This window comes from Lepidochelys kempii, chromosome 1 (assembly GCF_965140285.1).
Source record: "Lepidochelys kempii isolate rLepKem1 chromosome 1, rLepKem1.hap1, whole genome shotgun sequence".
In the NCBI taxonomy this organism is placed as follows: domain Eukaryota; kingdom Metazoa; phylum Chordata; order Testudines; family Cheloniidae; genus Lepidochelys; species Lepidochelys kempii.
In genome coordinates, this window is record NC_136380.1 from 347,183,594 (window position 1) to 347,204,769 (window position 21,176).

Below are 21,176 nucleotides of genomic sequence, written 5' to 3' on the forward strand. Positions count from 1 at the left end.
AAAGGCAGTTGTCTGAGGGGACTCAACAGGCACCCAGATACCATGGCGACGAGTGCAGCAGAGTAATCCGAACGGCATCGCTTAGAATAGGAGTCAGATTAGCAGGTGCATGAATGCCGGGTGGTGCGTGTCCTGTCTCTGCATTCTGGCTGGCTGGAGCAAAGCTATTGCTTGTAACTTGGAAGGCAGATAGAGTTCAAATGTTGGCTTTTGTAATAGCTAGAGATCCCTCCTGAGAATATTTCCTGACCGAAAGGCTCAACGAGGGTTTGAGCTTTCATGGGAACTCTTTCTGGGGTCAGATACATCCCCTAAAGAAATCTATGAAGTGACTGCGAGCCCTTCCTCTGATTCCTGATTGTGCGTGGATCTCTAGGGAGTGGGAATGGAGGAGAAATATGCAAAGGTTCAGGCTTCTGTTCTCATGTACACTACTTTAAATCCAGAGTTGCTCCCCTAAACTCACTCCGGATGCCAGTAGAAGAAAGCTCACAGAACAACTCCTCCACCCCCTTTTTTCCCTCTTGTTTTGTTTGATTACTTTGGGCCAAATTCTGCTCTTAGTTACACCAATAAAAAACGAGACAAATTCCACTGACGGAAATAGATTTACACTGGTGTAGCTGAGAGCGGAACTGGGCCTTTTATGGGGCATGGAAAGTTTTTTAAACACAGCATGGGCAAAACATGCAGATAAATCAATGCCTGGTACATATGGGTACAAGATAGTCCTTTACTTTAGGCCCTTTGCAACTGGCTCCATGCTGTTGACTCGGCGGGCCGTGTTCCCATAAATATTGTATAACAATACAAACGTTAAAGTCAGACATTTGCCAAACAGGTGTAATCCCCCCAGACCTCGGTACAATTTTTAAATCTCCTACCAGAAAACGTTTCCTTCTGTTGTTCCTGAGCCGCTGACAAATCAGCTGAGATGTTTAGCTTCAAAGGAATCTGCTTAGGGCACAGTTGGCCTCAAATCCATTCCAAATTATAGCCTCATTTCAATCAATAATTCTTTTCCCTTCTCTCCTGCAGCCCTCTTTTCATCTTCTGTTTTATTCCCCACCTGCTTGCAATCAGACAATGACATAAAGGGAAAGGCTGAAAGCTAGGTCTAGCTGGAAACTAGGGTTTGAGAGCAAAGATACGGGTGAAGATGTCCAAAACCGGGTAAAGTTAACTGCTTAAATTCTCATTTAGGTGTCTAAATAAGTAGCCTGGTTTTCTGTGGTTTGGACATTGAAGTCAGTAGAAGGTGCTGGATGCTCAGCATTTTTGAAAACCAGGCCACTTATTTAGTCGCCTAGATGTGAAAGTAAATGGGAGTTAGGTGCCTAAATATCTTTGAGGATCCGGGTCTTGGAGCCTAACTTTAGGCAGCCATTTTGGAACATCTTGGCCACAGGCCTGCATGCTGGTTCCATTACAATAGATGGGGGTTTGACAGCATAGGAGAATTTACCTCATAGAATCATAGAATATCAGGGTTGGAAGGGACCCCAGAAGGTCATCTAGTCCAACCCCCTGCTCGAAGCAGGACCAATTCCCAGAAAAATCATCCCAGCCAGGGCTTTGTCAAGCCTGACCTTAAAAACCTCTAAGGAAGGAGATTCTACCACCTCCCTAGGTAACACATTCCAGTGTTTCACCACCCTCCTAGTGAAAAAGTTTTTCCTAATATCCAATCTAAACCGCCCCCACTGCAACTTGAGACCATTACTCCTCATTCTGTCATCTGCTACCATTGAGAACAGTCTAGAGCCATCCTCTTTGGAACCCCCTTTCAGGTAGTTGAAAGCAGCTATCAAATCCCCCCTCATTCTTCTCTTCTGCAGGCTAAACAATCCCAGCTCCCTCAGCCTCTCCTCATAAGTCATGTGTTCTAGACCCCTAATCATTTTTGTTGCCCTTCGCTGGACTCTCTCCAATTTATCCACATCCTTCTTGTAGTGTGGGGCCCAAAACTGGACACAGCACTCCAGATGAGGCCTCACCAATGTCGAATAGAGGGGAACGATCACGTCCCTCGATCTGCTCGCTATGCCCCTACTTATACATCCCAAAATGCCATTGGCCTTCTTGGCAACAAGGGCACACTGCTGACTCATATCCAGCTTCTCGTCCACTGTCACCCCTAGGTCCTTTTCCGCAGAACTGCTGCCTAGCCATTCGGTCCCTAGTCTGTAGCGGTGCATGGGATTCTTCCATCCTAAGTGCAGGACTCTGCACTTATCCTTATTGAACCTCATCAGATTTCTTTTGGCCCAATCCTCCAATTTGTCTAGGTCCTTCTGTATCCTATCCCTCCCCTCCAGCGTATCTACCACTCCTCCCAGTTTAGTATCATCCGCAAATTTGCTGAGAGTGCAATCCACACCATCCTCCAGATCATTTATGAAGATATTGAACAAAACCGGCCTAAGCAGAGTATGGTCTGAGCAAGAGGAAATAAGTGTGGGGGCCAGGAGCTACAAAAGAAGCAAAGGGTTGTCCTCAGGCCTGGGGAGAATCACGCAGCAGCCTTTCACCAGTGTTTGTCAGAGGAATGGGAAGGAGCTGATTTTAGGCCTAAAAATGTTTAAATGGATACATTGCCAACTCTCACAATGTTATCACAAGTCTCACCCTGTTTGGTGGGTTTCTTAAAGCCCCAGCTCCTGGAGTCATGTGACTACATGACAATCCCTGCATTCCGTATATATATATATATATATATATATATATATTCTAGCCCTTTTGGTTGCAGAGAAAATCTTGAAAATGTGACCCAAGTGACCCGCAAAGGTTCCAGAAACAGAAGGCAAATAACAAGAATGCCACATTTGTTGTCAAATCTCTTGATTTTTAAGCCAATTGCTTGAGTTTGGGGGCATGACTCATGATTTTTGAACACTTTAGACAGATAGATATGTAAGGGGACTGTTGCCCCCTTACTAACATTCAGTGAGAGTGTTTTAGTTGCTAGCTCCCAGTACTAAAAGGGGAAGTGACGATGGGGAATCAGGACCCTGAGACTGACAGCCCCCAGGAACAATGGGGAGAGGCCAATGCTCCAGGTCAGCCCGAATGACAGGGTGGGCAGGCTAATTAGAGTCAGGAGGCCAGGGAGGTCCCGTCTTCAGCGTGAGCTGGATTTGTCTGGGTCAGACACAGCGGGGCCGAGCTAAGGAGAAAGCAGGGGCCCAAGCTAAGCTGGGGAGCAGAGCTGGGCCAGATCCAGAGGGACCAGAAAAGCAGGCCAGAGAGAGCAGACCCTGTCCTGGGAGCAGAGCTGCAGCCCCCAAAGCCAGAGGCACAGCCCAGAGAGAGCAGACTGGCCCTGGGAGCAGAGCTGCAGCAACCAGAGCCAGAGGGGCCAGAAAGCAGCCCAGGAAGCAGGTCAGTGCTGGGAGCAGAGTCACAGAAGCAGCCTGCAGAGCAGACCTGTCCTGGGAGCAGAGCTGCAGCAACCAGAGCCAGAGGGGCCAGAGAAGCAGCCCAGGGAGCTGGAGGCAGAGCAGCAGCAGCAGCCCGGCAGAGACCGAGTGGTGGGGCTGGGGCTGGAGCAGTCTGGAGCTGGGCGCGGTGAGCAGCTGGGGAGAGCAAGGGGGACCCTGGGCAGCGGGTCCAGCACAGGGAGACGTCTCAGCCAAGGGGCTCTGCAGGCCAGGCTTGGATCGTAACCCCGACGGGGCGGGGGTGACACTGGGAAGAAGGGTCCTACCACTTAGAGCCTGAGAGCGTGTGGCCACCACCACAGCGAGTGTCCAACCCACAGCATCCCTGCAGCACAGCCAGGGCCGGAGAAGGAGGCCTGGGACTTACAAGGAACAGACTGTGAATTGCCCTGATGTTCCAGAGACCCTGTTTGTGAGGTTCCCTGCCACAGAGCGTGGTGATGTGTTTCCTTTAACCTTTCCCATTTTTCCTTATTCTTTTTAAAATTAATTGTTGATTAAATAACTTGCATTTGCTTTAACTTGTATGTAATGGTCAGTGGGTCAGAGAAGTGCCCAGTGCAGAGAGAGTACCCCGGAGTGGGGACACCCTAGCCCCTGTCCTAGGTGACCACAGCAGGGTTGGGGGTCGAGCCCCCCAGGAATCCTGGGCCCAGCTTGTTGGGGTTACGAGGACTCTGCCAGACAGGAGAGTGGAAGGGGAGTCCTCAAGGGCAAGGAGACCACTGGGTAAAGGAAGTGGGAGCGAGGACTCAGATCCTTTCGCTAGCCCACTTCACCGGGGTAGTGCAGAAGCCAGGAAAGTTCCCCACAAGAGTGGGACTATTCCCCCGCTTACAGATAGATAGATAGATAGTACAATTTTTGTTTCAAGACCCAAAACAATGCAAATCACCTGGTATGGGCTTTGGTTACAAACTGGAAACTCAAGCCAGGTTCACTTTTGCAATAACCCTGGCCCCATTTTCAAACCAACCTGAGTTAATTGATTGATTGTCACTGAAAGTAGGTGACACACCTAGGCACTCTGGAGTGACTTCTCCTGGAATTTGGGAGGATTGCGGAAATGCAGGGAGGCTGTTGTTGGTTTAATCCCAATAGCCTGTGTGCGCTCCGGGATTTGCCAGCACTCCCAGGTTTGTCTCTCTTCTTTAAGAGTCGCTATTCCGCAAATAAACTCATCGGCCATCCCCGCCCACCCCCCCTGAAAAAAACCTCAGCCATAAACTTCATTGGGATGAGAGTTATGAAATCTCCCCCCACCCCCACACGCATTCACAAACACTCCCCCCCCCCCCCCCCCCCCCGATTTCAAGCCCCTCTGGGATCTGCTAGGATTATACGGAGGAAGTTCGCATTTTCTGGCTCCTGAGTATCTATTTTCAGCATAAAACACACACAGCCAGCGCCTGTTTTCCCACCAGCAGTCCACTGCCCGAGCACGAGCCTCCAAAACATCTAGTTAGGAACTGCCCTGTGGCTCCCAGACTGGAAGGAAACACCATCAGGGAGTGAGTGAAGCGCTAGGAAAATCTGGAAGAGCTCCTAAGGTGAACCAAACAGCCCTTGAAATATCTGAGCGTCCAGCCCTGCTGCACAGAGAATAGTTCGGAGTTACATTGATTCAGCTCCTTTCATCTTGGCATGGCTGAACATTTTGCAAACGTTGGGCCTGATGCAGGCACTGCATGCTCTATGCCAGGGGTTCTCAAACTAGGGGTCGGGACCCCTTAGGGGCTCATGAGGTTATTACATGGGCGGGTCACGAGCTATCAACCTCCACCCAAAACCCCGCTTTACATCCAGCATTTATAATGGTGTGAAATATATAAAAAAGTGTTTTTAATTTATAAAGGGGGGGTCACACTCAGAGGCTTGCTATTTGAAAGGGGTCACCAGTACAAAAGTTTGAGAACCACTGCTCTATGTTGTAGGGGCAGCAGTGGATACCTCCCGGGGTGGGGGGAGAGCTGTGATCTTCTTCCAGGTGTGCTTTGCACCTCCAGGGCCTGTGACATGCAGCAGATCCCAGGGGCTGAGTCAAGCCCATACATCAAGGCTGCCAGCCCCGTCTCTTCTCCGCGAGGCATGTGATGTTATACCCGGTAAACAACGGGCCTGAGCAAAACTGGAAAGGAATGTGGAGGCTAAGAGAAACCATGGCCTACTCACAGACACCAGGCTGGTTCTGATTTCGCTGGCAGCATCGGTGTAAATCAGTAGTAACTCCGCTGCATTCCTTGGTTTTACCCTGGTGTCTAAGGGACGGGAGTGAGAGTTGGAAGTGGCAGGTTCCATTTTTAAAGGGGGAGAGATCCCCATTTTCCCCATTGGAAGCCCTGTGTCAGCAAGCCAGTCCTACCCAAGCAGTGCTGGGACTGGGGTGAACTTCCCAGAGGAAGGGGAAGCCATGCAAAGCTCTTAATGTAGCTCTATAGACAAGGGGGCAAACTCAGCCCAGCTGTGACTGCTGCCGTCAGGGGAGTTGCACCAAGGGTGAATTTGGCCCCTGGCTAAAGCAGCATGCAGACAAGTCTCTGGCTGGAGAAGGGCAGAATGCACTAGCTGGGCTGGGAGGTTCGGGCCAGGAAACAGAAGGCTGGAGTCTCAGGGTATGTTTGCATTGAAAGGTGCGATTCCCAGCACGCACAGACATATCGCCATTAGCTCTGCTCAAGCCAGCAGACTCAAGATAGCCGCGCAGCCCGGGTAGCAGGGGCGGTAGCTCAGGCAGGCTGCTTGACGAGGTGCCCAGGGGATCGGGGCGGGTTTGTGCTCGGGTAGGGTTACCAGATGGCCGGGGGTTCCCAGACGCGACCGCTTTGTCATCTGGAGTACTGTGTCCAGTTTTGGGCCCCACACTACAAGAAGGATGTGGAAAAATTGGAAAACGTCCAGCGGAGGGTAACAAAAATGATTAGGGGACTGGAACACATGCCTTACGAGGAGAGGCTGAGGGAACTGGGATTGTTTAGTCTGCGGAAGAGAAGAATGAGGGGGGATTTGATAGCTGCTTTCAACTACCTGAAAGGGGGTTCCAAACAGGATGGAGCTCGGCTGGTCTCAGTGGTAGCAGATGACAGAACGAGGAGTAATGGTCTCAAGTTGCAGTGGGGGAGGTTTAGGTTGGATATTAGGAAAAACTTTTTCACTAAGAGGGTGGTGAAACACTGGAATGCGTTACCTAGGGAGGTGATGGAATCTCCTGCCTTAGATATTTTTAAGGTCAGGCTTGACAAAGCCCTGGCTGGGATGATTTAGTTGGGAATTGGTCCTGCTTTGAGCAGGGGGTTGGACTAGATGACCTCCTCTGGTCCCGTCCAACCCTGATCTTCTATGATTCTGTCTGCTCTCCGTCCGGGTGGATTTTTGAAATGAGTCAAAGTCTGGGGGGGTTTTGCAGAGCAGACGTTGCAGTTCAGAAAGAGCCCCGACTGGTCCCTGCCCTGCATCTGCAGCTGATTGGTCCATTTCTCTGCAGCCCCAGCTCCCACACCGGAGGGGAGGGCCCCGCAGGGAGGTGCTGATGATGGCTGGCGCTGGGTCCTAGGCATGGGCGGCACGGGCTAGCCCCCAGCCCCGCCCCTTCCACCTGAGGCCCTGCCCCTTCCACCCCACACAGCCCAGAGCCCCCCCACTGCGGCCGCTGGCCCCTGCCCCAGGCTAGCGTGCCCAGGCCCGGCGCGCTGGGAGGGTGGGCAGAGTGTCCCCGGCCCCCACAGCCCCGGAGCACCGGGAGGGCAGGTGGCATGGCTACTGCACAGGGGGAGCCCCAGAGCGGGAAGCGGGGGGGGGCCTGGAGGCGGAGCATGGGCGGGGCCATGCCCGGCTGTTTGGGGAGGCACAGCCTCCCCCTGCCTATGATACCCACCGCCCATGGTCCTGGGCTTGTGTCAGCCGCCCTGCCACTGTGCCAGGGAGTGACACTGCCCCCCCCCACCTCCAGTGAGTGCCCCCTACTGCACCTCCCAAATACCCCCCCGGTACACACACGCACCCCCCCCCGCGTCCCCCAGGTACCCCCCCGGTACACACACGCGCCCCCCCTCCCGTGTCCCCCAGGCACCCCTCCTGGTACACACACGCCCCCCCTCCCGCGTCCCCCAGGTACCCCCCCCCGGTACACACGCGCGCCCCCCTCCCGCGTCCCCCAGGCACCCCCCCCCGGTACACACACGCCCCCCCCCGCATCCCCCAGGCACCCCCCTCGGTACACACACACGCACCCCCCCTCCCGCGTCCCCCAGGTACCCCTCCCGGTACACACACGCACCCCCCCCCCTCGCGTCCCCCAGGTACCCCCCACTCGGTACACACACGCGTGCCCCCCCTCCCGCGTCCCCCAGGTACCCCCCCCGGTACACACACGCGCCCCCCCTCCCGCGTCCCCCAGGTACCCCCCCCGATACACACACGCGCCCCCCCCGCGTCCCCCAGGTACCCACCCCCGGTACACACACGCGCCCCCCCTCCCGCGTCCCCCCAGATACCCACCCCCAGTACACACACGCGCACCCCCTCCCGCGTCCCTCAGGTACCCCCCCCGGTACACACACGCGCACCCCCTCCCGCCTCCCTCAGGTACCCCCCCCGGTACACACACGCGCACCCCCCCCCGCGTCCCCCCAGATACCCCCCCCGGTACACACACGCACCCCCCCTCCCGCGTCCCCCAGGTACCCCCCCCGGTACACACACGCGCACCCCCCCCGCGTCCCCCCAGATACCCCCCCCGGTACACACACGCACCCCCCCTCCCGCGTCCCCCAGGTACCCCTCCCGGTACACACACGCGCACCCCCCCCGCGTCCCCCAGGCACCCCTCCCGGTTCACGCGCACCCCCCCTCCCGCGTCCCCCCAGGTACCCCCCCCGGTACACACACAACCCCCTCCAGCAGCCCCATGTACCCGCTCCAGCACCCCCCCCAGTACACACACCCCTCCCACACACCCCAGGTACACCTCCCAGTACACACACACCCTTCCTGCACCCCCCAAATAACCATTCCAGCACCCCCAACTGTACCCCCTCCAGCTGTTCCCCCACCCCCCAGTGTCCACTTCTTGGCACCTGAAATAGGGTAACCGTCCACTCGGGTGGCTAACCCGATCTACTGCCCATGCTACCCCAGCTACACTGCTCTTTTTAGCCCGCCAGCTCAAGTGGACCTAGCACCTACCTGGGACTCACACCTTCCAGCTCAGATGTAGCCATACCCTCCATCACTCTGCCCCTTAGCCTGGGACAGGAACAGGGGTGCTGCAGCTAGGGGTGCTGGGGGGGCTTGAAGTGATTTCCATCGGATGCAGGGTTTGGGTTTTGCTCAATAGCGCTCAGCACCCCCCCTGTACAAATTGTTTACTGGACAGGGACACTGTGGCCCGGGGGGGATTGAAGAAACCTCTGTGTTCCTCGTATTCTGGGGCTGTACAGCCTTTGGCCTATGTTAAAGCAGCCTTGGAGCTGCCCTGAGTTGTGCTCGATATGGCCCCCTATGGGCCCTGGGAAGCAGCGGGTAGCCACAGTGCAGAGCACTCCAGCCACCTCCCTGAAGCACCCCCGATCTGCCCCCTACACGAGGGGCTGGAGAGATGGGTCAGTGCAGAGCTCCTATGCTGGCTCTACCAGCCAGGGCGGCTCATTTTAAGGCCCCTTTGTGCTTAGCATAACTGAGACTCAGACCCAGCGTGTATGCGAACTCTACAAGGAGGCCATTTCCGTAGCAAGCCCGCTGAGCAGGAAATCACTGGGCGGGCCCATCTCCTCCCTATGCCTGTCAGTGCCCCTCCCAGGTCAGCGGGTGGCAATTGCCCATGATCCGGAGCAAGGCATGCCACCACCACAGTGTTCCCAGGACCCTGCCCCCGCCCCCCCCGGCCCGCTGGCCTGAGGGTGACAGCCAGGCTGCCTTCGTCTCCTCGTTCCACGTCTGACGTCCCGGGACCTGGTGGCTCTGCTGGCTGCGCAGCTCGGAGCCAGCCCTGGTTTGAATTAACGACGCGAGCGGCTGTTGCCGGCTCATGTTACTGTGTGCGGCATGAATTAGGGCTGTGCTCGGCCGTGCAAATCCTTCGAAATCTGAGCCTGTGGGCAAGTTGTGGGGGGGGGGCAGGGAGACAGCAGGAAATGGGGCGCGGGGAAAGCCGCGGCAGGAGCCCCCTTGTTTTAAACTGCTGGCTCCCACCGACGAAACCCCCTCTGATTTATGGTCTGTGACAAAGCCTAGGGGGGAGGGAGTTACTCCAGGGATGACTGTGGCCCATCTGGCTCCGGCGTCCCCTCTCCTGCCTGCTGCAGGACCAGCTGTGGCTGCTGGCACCAGGTGGGTGCGGCGCCGAGGCCCTGAAGGTGTTCAGCAGGGCGGGGGCGTCCTGATCTCTGTCTGGGCGCCAGCCCCATGCGTCTCCTCACGCCAGCGTTTCGTGCTGGGGCAAGAAAGCAAAACAAGCGGCATGTCAGTGGGAGTCTGGGAAGTCGCCCAGGGCAGGCAGAGACCTCGCTGCTTTTCCTTTTATCTCCGGCTTCCTTCGGCTAAAGGCCAGCTGAATTCTGCACTGGCCACAGCTTCCTGGATAGCCCCCAAGGATCCCTTGATCTATCGCCCACTGACTGCTATCTCGGCCAGGGTGCCAGCAGCTCTCCGGCCTGCAGGCGTGGATGGCCATGGCCAGGTATAGATTAGCAAGGAGACATGCTGAGTGGCACTAAGGTACTTCCGTAGAGTCCAGGAACCTCAACGGATCCAACGGGGCCGGGAGAGAAAGGTCCCCTTTCGCCATGGTCGGGGCACCTCTGCCCATTTCACCAGTGCTTCCCCCTCTGCCAAAATGCATCCCCTCCCCTCTCTTCCAGGTTGATTTCAATAGACATTAGAAGCCTGAATACCTTTGAGGATCCAGGTCTAGGCTCTCTGTGCCACTGTTCCCCATCCATGCCATGGGGATAACAGCCCAGCCCTGCCTCTCAGGAGGAAGGGGAGGGGTAAGTTAAATACCTGAAAGATTGTGAGGTGCTCGCTCGGGGGACAGATAAGGCTCATAGAGCTGAAGGCCAGAAGGGACCATCACGATCACCGAGTCTGATCTCCTGCACATTGCAGGCCACAGAACCTCGCCCACCCACTCCTGTAACAGATCCCTAACCTCCAGCTGAGTTCCCGAACTCCTCAAATCTTGAGTTAAAGGCTTCAAGTTAGAGAGAATCCACCATTTACTCCCATTCAAACCAGCAACTGGCCCAGGCTGCACACTGTGGAGGAAGGCGAAAAAGCCCTCTTAAAGAGAGACAGGTATCATCAGCACGCGGGTGAGACTGCTGCCCCAAACAGCTCATAGTCTCCCCTCATGGCTTTACATCCTCCTGGAGCAGGAGGGTGGCTCATGGGAGCCCGAGATGCCCAGGATTCCCCAGGGAGGAAAAGCAGCTGCCCAAACCTAGACAGAGAGCTAGGAATGAACCCACTGAAGGACCATTCCATCCGCTCTGGCAAGATCCCATCGGGGCCCGCGACTTGGAAGTCAGTGGAGCGATGCTGATGTACATCACTTGGGGATGTTGATCATCAGGGAGAGCTAGGATAACAATCCATAGGTATTTCAGGAGAGGAATTATTTAGTGTGGCCCAAGGACGGGGCAACTCAAGGTAAATGGGACAAAACTGAACATGGGAAATTGTAGGCAAAATATCAGGGAATATTTTATGACAGTGAGATCTACCGTACTAGACTGGAAGATCTACCATACTAGACTGGGAGATCTGCAGTACTAGACCAGGGAAAATGGTAGACGCCCCATCTCTTAAGTCGTTTAAAACCAGATTGTACAGAGAGCTGGGGAATATACTAAGGGAACAATCTACTGACGGCTTAAAGCAGGGGAGGAGAGAACAGAGTAGGTGATCTAATGGGTCTTTTCCACCTTTCATTTCTGATTGCATGTAAGTTATTTTCTAACTGGCGAGATACTGTTGCCACATCAGTATCTCTTGTCCTAGCTGTGCTCTTGAGCTGAAATTCACCCCTGTGCAAAGAGCCAGCACCACTGAGCCCTGAGTAGGGTTTGAGGGGGACTTAGTGGTGTAGAGGACTTGTGCTGCCCCTCTGCAGAAGGCTGAATTTGTATGCACCTACATCTAGAAAATAAAGACAGGATTTGCCTGTGTGAACTAAGCCAGAGGGTCATGCATGACTATTGTCTTTAGGAGCCATAAAAGCCTCTAAATTTAGACCTTCCATAAATGTAATTACGTAAAATGTAAAAATGTAATGGGACATTTTTGCTCCAAAACTGCACCCTTTTTTTTAGGCCTGACCTTTTATCCCTTTCTATTCCTGGGATGTTTAATTACCAGAGCTTTCTGACATGGCTTATTTCGAATTGTTTTTCTTCTCGGTAACCTTTAATGGTTCCCAGCAACTCGTGCTGACTGCGAGCAAAAGTGGTCCAAGTCGAGAAATGGCAGAGCAAGTCCAAGGAGCTCTCAGGGTTGTTTTTGGTGGCACCAGCCCAGGCGTGGAGGTTTACTTGTGCTTTCGGCGCTGGAGACACTAATCTAGTAAGGAGCTGAAAAGGGAAACAGATTGTTTGCTTGATCTGGGGAGCGCTTTGTGTTTTCAAAGAGCAGTATTAGAGCGATCAGCCCTGCCAGGGGACTCACTCCCTGATTCTATCTGCCCTGGATATTCAGTTCCCCAAGTTGTGCTCCTCAGTGTCGCCACTCCCCATGCTACATCCCTGCCTTCAGAATCCACAACCTAGCCCCAGATTTCCTTAGATTTCCCAGTCTGCCTGTCTCTGTCTTTTATCTTATATTTAGACTGTAAGCTCTGCGGGGCAGGGACCGTCCTTTCGTTCTGTGTTTGAGCAGCGCCTAGCACTGCTGGGCCCTGGGCCACGACAGAATGAAGAAGAATATTCAGAGTGAGATTCCACACTCTCCGTTCTCACCAGGCCTATTAGCATTTCAATCAGTTAACAGTACCACAGCCGTGAGGGTCCCCAGGCAGTCTGCAGCTGCAACACGGCAGCTTGCTGGAGCCAGCAGGAAGCATGGGCCGGTGGACCCTACCTCACCACAGACACCACCCATGAAGCTCCTGATTGGCTCAGATGTACTATTTAAGCCGGAAGGAGGCCCAGGATGTTGTCTAAGCAACTAGGTAGATCTCTGGCTGGCTGCTACGTTGGACTCTGCCTTCTTGCGTGATGCTTGAGTGCAGCATTGTTCCAGATCCCTGTTTCTATACCCCACCCCTGGCTCCTGACTTGGGCTCCAACCCTTGACTTGGCTCCTGACTCTGGCTCTGTCACCAGGCTCAGGTCCCTGGCTCCTGACTCCCACACTGACCAATAGGTCTTACTGCCCACATCCCAGTCCATGACAGCAACCCTGAGGTGATCCTGCAAGGCGCTGAACGGCTTCAGCCCAGCAAAGCAGGTCATGCCAGTAACCCCATTGGCTTACCTCCACCAGCCCCGTAACATCCGGCCATGCACACAGCATGGGGACTACGCACACAGCAGAGGCAATGGGTGTGAAAGACCTGATCAATAAACCCCTGGTGATGATCACTTTAGATAAGCTATTACCAGCAGGAGAGTGAGTTTGTGTGTGTATGGGGGTGGGGGGGTGAGAAAACCTGGATTTGTGCTGGAAATGGTCCACCTTGATTACCATGCACATTGTAGGGAGAGTGGTCACTTTGGATGAGCTATTACCAGCAGGAGAGTGAGTTTGTGTGTGTGGTTTTTGGAGGGGGGTGAGGGAGTGAGAGAACCTGGATTTGTGCTGGAAATGGCGCACCTTGATTATCATGCACATTGTGAAGAGAGTGGTCACTTTGGATGGGCTATTACCAGCAGGAGAGTGAGTTTGTGTGGGGGGGTGGGGGGCGGAGGGTGAGAAAACCTGGATTTGTGCTGGAAATGGCCCAACTTGATGATCACTTTAGATAAGCTATTACCAGCAGGACAGTGGGGTGGGAGGAGGTATTGTTTCATGGTCTCTGTGTGTATATAATGTCTTCTGCAGTTTCCACATTATGCATCCGATGAAGTGAGCTGTAGCTCACGAAAGCTCATGCTCAAATAAATTGGTTAGTCTCTAAGGTGCCACAAGTCCTCCTTTTCTTTTTGCGAAGACAGACTAACACGGCTGTTACTCTGAAACCCCTGGTGTGTGGCTTATCTTCCGTCCTTATCATAGAATAATAGAATCATAGAATATCAGGGATGGAAGGGACCTCAGGAGGTCACCTAGTCCAACCCCCTGCTCAAAGCAGGACCAATTCCCAACTAAAGCATCCCAGCCAGGGCTTTGTCAAGCCTGACCTTAAAACTGGAGATTCCACCACCTCCCCAGGTAACGCATTCCAGTGTTTCACCACCCTCCTAGTGAAAACGTTTTTCCTAATATCCAACCTAAACCTCCCCCACTGCAACTTGAGACCATTACTCCATTACTATCATCAAAGCACTTCATGGCCTGGGCCCAGGAGCTCCAAAAGATCATCTAAAGCTCCAGTGCAAAGACCGTGGTCAACAGCTACGCTCCTCTGGCATAATGGACTTTATCCCGACAGGAGTAAAGCTCATCTGTACAGGAGACAGAACCTTCTCTAGGGGCGGTCCAAGACTGTGGAATAAGCTCCCATGTCTTCGACCTGCCTTCTCTAATATAAACACATAGCAACAGGCTTACTTATTTAAAAAAAAAATCACTACCAAGAAACTCTACTGCACACGCCTCTCCTCCTGGGGAGAGGATAAGAGAACAAACAATGCATGACAGATGTTAATCATGTTGCTTAATGTACTACTGGAAATGCTGGATATGATGGTGATCAGTATGGTATAAGAACCTGAAGAGAAGTGAAGAGAAGAGTGACTGTAACCAACGTTGTTCCAGCGAATAACAAACTGCATTGTACACAGGGGGCATGTGCCTTACTTTGCCTGCCTACAAGAAGGGAGGACATTAGGTGATTAAAAACCCAGAAAGGAAACAGAGTGGATAAAAAAGGGATGGTTCTAAAGATTTCTCCTAGGAATTAACCTGGCTTTGGACAGGTGGGTGGATGTACCATGTGACTACATTTCAACATCAGCTCTTCTTGGCATAGGCATTTGGGTGAGTCATGTAGATCCGGGGAGGCTTTTTTAGGCAACAGGACATCAAAGTGGTGAACAATACATGGGCAGTTTAAAAGGAATTTGAAATAGACCTTTCCCCTCTGGCACATGGAAGGGTGGTGTCTGCCGATGACTCCTGGCCCACTTCCACTGAAATGAGCTAGGTCTGATTTGGCCACCCCCGGTGGGCGATCAACGGGCACAAAAGCAGGGGTTTGTGACGGAGGTGATCAAAATGGGGGAAGGTAGAAGAATGACCTGGACGCCAGTCTGGCCTTAGCTTTCAAACCTGTTTGGTATCACAGAAAGGTCGGAATGTCCCCACACGTCTGTTTCGTATTTCTAAGGGAAGATCCTTGGAAGCTCAGACCTGAGGGGGCCTCCCCAAGATGTACTCCACCACAGATGCTCCAGGGGAGGAAGGGTGGATATAATCTCTCTCTGGAGTCCATCACCAGCTCTGGAATTGCCTATCTTAGATACTTCCCTGGCCCCACCACCATAGCATGTGCTCCGTGCCATCTCTTACATATTTATCTTCACAAAGCCCAGGAGGTAGGGCTTTGCTGTTATCCCCATGGTACAGATGGGGACCTGAATCACCAGAGGGTACATCTACACTGCAAAAAAACACCCGCAGCCATGAGCCTCGTACCCTGGCTCTATGGACTTGGGTTCATGCTACGGTGCTAAAAATAGCCAGGTAGACATTCCTGTTCATGCTCTGAGACCCAACCCCTCGAGCTCTGGCTGGAGACCTGAGCACTGAGATTTGCTGCCACAGAAATTGTTTTGCTGTGTAGACGTACCCAGAGAGACTCAATGGACCTCAGTAGGAGTTAGGTGCCTAAATACCTTTAAAAAGTAGGGTCTCAAACCCATATTTCCTGAGGAATAGGCTACTGCTCTAACCACCAGACCAGTCTTCCCCCCCTAGGGCTTGACTAGAATGGTGAAGGGCTCAGCATAAGAACTTTCACGGACAGGTTTCTGTGGGGGTGGTAGAGTCCTTCCTCCGACAGTCCCAGTGTCGTCCCCAACAGAGCCGGCCAGCGAGGCCAGGTCCCAGGACAGAGCAATGAACGGCAAAGGAAGAAGATGTTAGCCTTGCTTGAAAATCACGTGGGTCCTGGTCTGGAGCGCTGTGCAGGGATGTGTGTGTTGGCGCTGGGGCCTGGATCTGTTTTCAAAGCAGCAGGATGTTAATCCCCTTCCCACTCCTCATGCAGCAAGCCAGGGAAGCAAAGCAGGAACTGGCCGCAGCAGCGAGCGTGAGGAGAGACAGCTGGCCGGGCTGCTGGCAGAGCGTAATTGCTTCGATCTCTAACATTTGCACTGCTAATTACTGCCAGGTCAGACCCCAGCTCTGGATTTTGGAACTGCCACCTGCTAGCAGCACTTACGGGAAGTTACTGCTCTGCAGGGCCGAAGTGTCAGGCCCCCCATTCACCCCTTATCGCAGTGGAGGAGCTGTGTCCCGTACTCTGGGCCCACCCGATAGCTTGGAGGGAGGAGAAAAATAATTAGTAACATGTCCTGTCTTCCTAGGATCTTACCATCGTCTAAATAACCTGTGCTCGCAACCATGCCCATCCAGGCAGTGAGATAAATGAGTACTATTGTCCCCACATTAAGGATGAGGAGGAAGGATGGTCCCATGATTAGGTCACTAGCTGGGGACAGAGGGAGACTGTTTCAATGCCCTGCTCTGCCACAGGCTTCCTGCACGACCTTGGGCACGACACGTAGCCACGCTAGGCCTCAGTTTCCCCATCTGTAAAATGGAGCTAATAGCATAGCCCCACCTCACAGGGGTGTTGTGAGGATAAATGCAGTAAAGGCGGTGAGGTGCTCAGACACTGTGGTGCTGGAGGTCATATAAGTACCTCTGATAAATAAATGGAGAAACTGAGGGTAGGTCTACAGTGGAGCATGGGGGAGGAGGTGTAGCCGAGTGGCAGGAATGGGCTAGCTGCTCCAAGGACGATCTCCTCTGAAACCCTAGATATGTACTCGGGGCAGCTAACCCATACAGCCACGGCTACGCTGCTGGCTGGGCTGATTTAGTTGGGGATTGGTCCTGCTTTGAGCAGGGGGTTGGACTAGATGACCTCCTGAGGTCCCTTCCAACCCTGATATTCTATGATTTTTAGGGCATAAGTTCAATCAGAACTAGTGTGGGTGTGGCGAGTTCCAGTGTAGACATACCCCCCGCCCGCCCCCGTTTCAGAGGGTAAGGGATTTGCCCAAGGCCACAGAGGGAGTCAGTAGTAGAGCCAGTGATCTCGTTTTATATTACGGCTCCATCATTTGCGAGCAAACCCAACAGACCAATAGGCTGCTTCTTACTCAAGCGCACTGACATTTTTCTCAGGAAGATTCTTCCCCAGGGAAATGTGGGGTTTCCCCCAAATCTACATTTTTCTCCCAGAAAATGCCCACGCCGATGCCATGTTCCAATTCTTCGAGGGGCCAATGCAAAATGAAGCGTTTCGTTTCGAGAACGTCGACGTTCTGAAACTCAGCATTCCTGGTAGGTGCCGCCGTTTCCCAGTTGCAATGTTCGCAGGGACTTTTCGCTCCAGGAACATTTTCCATCTTTTGACCTTTCCTCCCGTCGCAGGACAAAAACCAGTGTTGAAATGCTGGAGTTTCCTGTGGGACAGAAATTCCATTCTTTGAACAGCTCTACTTATCACCAGGGCCAATAACCTTCTATAACAGAGATGGGCAAACTACGGCCCACGGGCCACATCCGGCCCGCAGGACCATCCTGCCCGGCCCCTGAGCTCCCGGTGCTCTGTGCTGCACGACGTGGCTGCCTGTCCTGGTGCACTCGCGCTGCCAGCCACCGGTGCTCCAGGCAGCGCGGTAAAGGGGCAGGGGGCAGGGAGCAGCGTGTGGGGGGGTTCGATAGAGGACAGGGGAGTTCGGGGGCTGGTCAGGGGCCAGGGGTGTGGATAGGGGTCAGGGCAGTCAGAGGGCGGGGAACAGGGGGGTTGAATGGGAGCAGGGGTCCCGGGGGGAGTCAGGAAGGAGAGGGGGGTTGGATGGGGCAGGGGGTCCGGGGGCAGTCAGGGGACAGAGAGTGGGGGTGTGTGGATGGGGCAGGGTTCGCCGGGTGGCCATCAGGGGGTGAGAGGCGGGGGGGTCGGATAGGGGACGGGGGCAATTAGGGGCAGGGTGTCTGGGGGCAGTCAGGGAGAAGGGGTGGTTGGATGGGGCAGGGGTCCCGGGGGGACAGTCAGGAAGGAGAGGGGGGTTGGATGGGGCAGGGGTCGCCGGGGGGGCCATCAGGGGGCGAGAAGCAGGGGGGGTCGGATAGGGGATCGGGGCAGTTAGGGGCAGGGTGTCTGGGGGCAGACAGAAGGGGTGGTTGGATGGGGCAGGGGTCCCGGGGGGACAGTCAGGAAGGAGAGGGGGGTCGGATGGGGCAGGGGTCGCCGGGGGGGCCATCAGGGGGCGAGAAGCAGGAGGGGTCGGATGGGGGCGGGGACAATTAGGGGCAGGGTGTCTGGGGGCGGTCAGGGAGAAGGGGTGGTTGGATGGGGCAGGAGTCCCAGGGGGGCAGTCAGGAAGGAGAGGGGGGTTGGATGGGGCAGGGGTCCCAGGGGGGCAATCAGGAAGGAGAGGGGGGTTGGATGGGGCACGGGGTCCAGGGGCAGTCAGGGGACAGAGAGTAGGGGGTGTGTGGATGGGGCAGGGTTCGCCAGGGGGCCATCAGGGGGCGAGAAGCAGGGGGGGTCGGACAGAGGACGGGGGCCAGGCCATGCCTGGCTGTCTGGGGAGGCACAGCCTCCCCTAACCGGCCCTCCATACAATTTCAGAAACCTGACGCGGCCCTCAGGCCAAAAAGTTTGCCCACCCCTGTTCTATAATGCCTTCTCCCGAGCTGCTTATGACCAGACAACATGTACTGCTCACGTCTGCAACATGTATGAACCACCTGTAAACAGAACCTTACTGCAAAGCACGTCTGAGCCATGCGCAGAACTCCATGCTGCATAGCTATACACCCAGCTGTCCTCAGCATACAGGGCGCTCTGGGGAGGTCACTTGCCAAGCACGGCCTGACTTTACCAGGGTCAGTAAAGTTTCCCAGTGGGATCTCTAAGGCAGGTGCTCAGATACTGCAGACATGGGAGACACGCAGGTAGAAAGACAGACAGAAGTTTCTGCAACCGCTGTGCATCAAGGCTGCCACCCTAAAAGCCGACATGTCCCGCTCTCAGCCCCTTCTCTCTGTCCACACCGTGGCTGCTGGGTCGCTCCCTTTCTCACATGCTGCTGCTGCATTGTGCCAGCTTCCCCCCTCGCTGGCTGGCTTTGCCGTGGGGCAGGGTAGCACACTTCCTACTCATGACAATGATGTAAGTCAACGGGCTTGACAACTGGCGTGCAAGTTCAGGCCCTGATCCTGCACATCAGCTCCTCAAGCCAGGACATCACAAAGGTGATTCACAGCCACTTTTGCACTCAGAATTCAAGCCCATTAATGATTAAACCCAGTTCATGGCCTAGGGAAACAAACCCCCGTCACACTCAGGTACGTTCAAATACAGGGGAAGATACAGACAGTTCTGCTGGGGACCGGCTGGGAGTTCCCGCCATAAAAGCTGCAAGATGGACTTCCTGAAAGGGATGCGTTTCGGCAGTGAGGATGCAGTAACCCCCACTGAGCGGCTGGGGGTTGAGAAGGGAAGCAGAATAGGACCTTCTGGGATCACGCCCATCTGAGCGGTCCTGTCTGGGGGGCTCTGAGGGGGAACATGTTCAGAGATGCCCCAAAGGATGGCTGTCCTACTCCCTCCTCTCCAGGGTGGGAGGAGCTCTTCGTAGATGTTAAGGCCAAACGGGACCATAGAGTACCTAGGCTGATCTCCTGCATAACACAGCCCAAAGAATCTCACCCAGTGGTTCCTATATGAAGCCCACAGCTTCTGTTGGAGCTATAGCTCCTCTCTTCAAAAAGATACCCAGCCTTTAAATAAAGACTTCAAGTGATGGGGAATTTACCATGTCCCTACGTCAGTTGTTCCACTGGTTAACACTCAATGGCCACCTCCTCGCCGGACTGACAGTTGCTGGTTGCAGGCCCTCTACTAAAGCAAAATAGTCCTCATCTTGCCCGCTCTTTGGTGGTTTGCACCATAGACAACACTAACCCTGAGGGAGGCTGATGCATGCGCCTTGTTTTTCTGCATATAACCCTGCACCATCCCGTTTCTAAGTACCCTGTTGGAGGTAACTGCCGTTTTGCAAGGCAAAGCTGCTGCAGCATGTTCCGGAGGAGACACACACGCTGTACTCTCTCTTGTTTTGCTATGAGAAAACCCGAGAATGGAGGGCTGTTCTTTGCATGGGGGGAATGTCACACTAAGATCTACATGGGGTACCCACTGCAGCTCCCATAGCATTTCGATGTCGAGGCTCTGTGGCCTGTGGCAGACAGGAGGCAGGCTACATGATCATTATGGTTCCTTTTAGCTTCCCAATCCCCTCCGTGAAGAATTAATGACTGTTTTCCTTATGTCTCAGCATCAAGCCCTCTATAAGCTGATCCATCTGCTCAAAATCAACAAACATCCACTGGTTACGCAACAAGCGAAATTACCATATGCAGCATTTTGCTGTAATCTGATCATGTGTTTATGGGGAGAGCGGGGAGCCGGCGCACTGTGGAGAGCAGAAAGCCAGAGTGTTATCGCACAAACAAAGTCCTTTTGGTTTTGCAATCCCTCGCTCCTTAATGCCATGTGCTGGCAAAGGGTGAGGAGAAAGGTGGTGAGTCGGGCGCTTCTCCACATTCAGCCATGTGATTAACCTTTAACCCTTCATTAGACCTACATGCACAACAGACCAAATCCTGTTCTCACATACAGTGGTGCATGCAGTTATTCCAGAGCACCATTTGCCTATGGTGGGGGCTGAATTTCTATCGAAAATATGCTGGCAAGGCCAAGCCCAGTGCTTCCACTAATGTACCTTGAGCAAATCCTTTCCTTCCCCACCCTGCCTCATTCTTGCTTATTTAGACTAAGTTTTTCAGAGGAAGGCCTGTTTCTCCCCATATGTTTGTACAGCACCTAGCGCACTGGGGTCTGATTTCAGCTGGGGCCACTTAGGAGTTACTGAAATAATAACTGTTCTGGCTGCGCTAAAGTCAGTGTGGGAGCCCCTGACAACTGGCGCGAGACCACCACAGGTATCTCACTTAGGACACTGAGCTACAAGATGGTCACAACTTCCTGCCACTGTTGGCCGGGGCTGGCTTGTAACTGGGCTGCATAGAAGCAAAGAGTGAGTCCCCTTAACAGTCACCCCAATGAAGTCCATTAGGAACCCTTGGCCTGATCCTCAGCTGGTGTGAATCAGTGTCACTCTAGTTTATACCAGCTAAGAATCTGGTGCACCTGGCGAGACGGAGCAGAGCTGGCAGAAGATACATCTGTTATCAGCACGGGAAGGCTGATAACGTGCCAGGCTCTCAGGAACCACACACGTGGCTGTTCGTTCCCTTTCCTCCCGGTCCCGGGCAGCTCCTGGGCAACATGACTCCGGGGCAAGGTCACAGAATTCTGGATTGACCCGGCCATTTGCCATC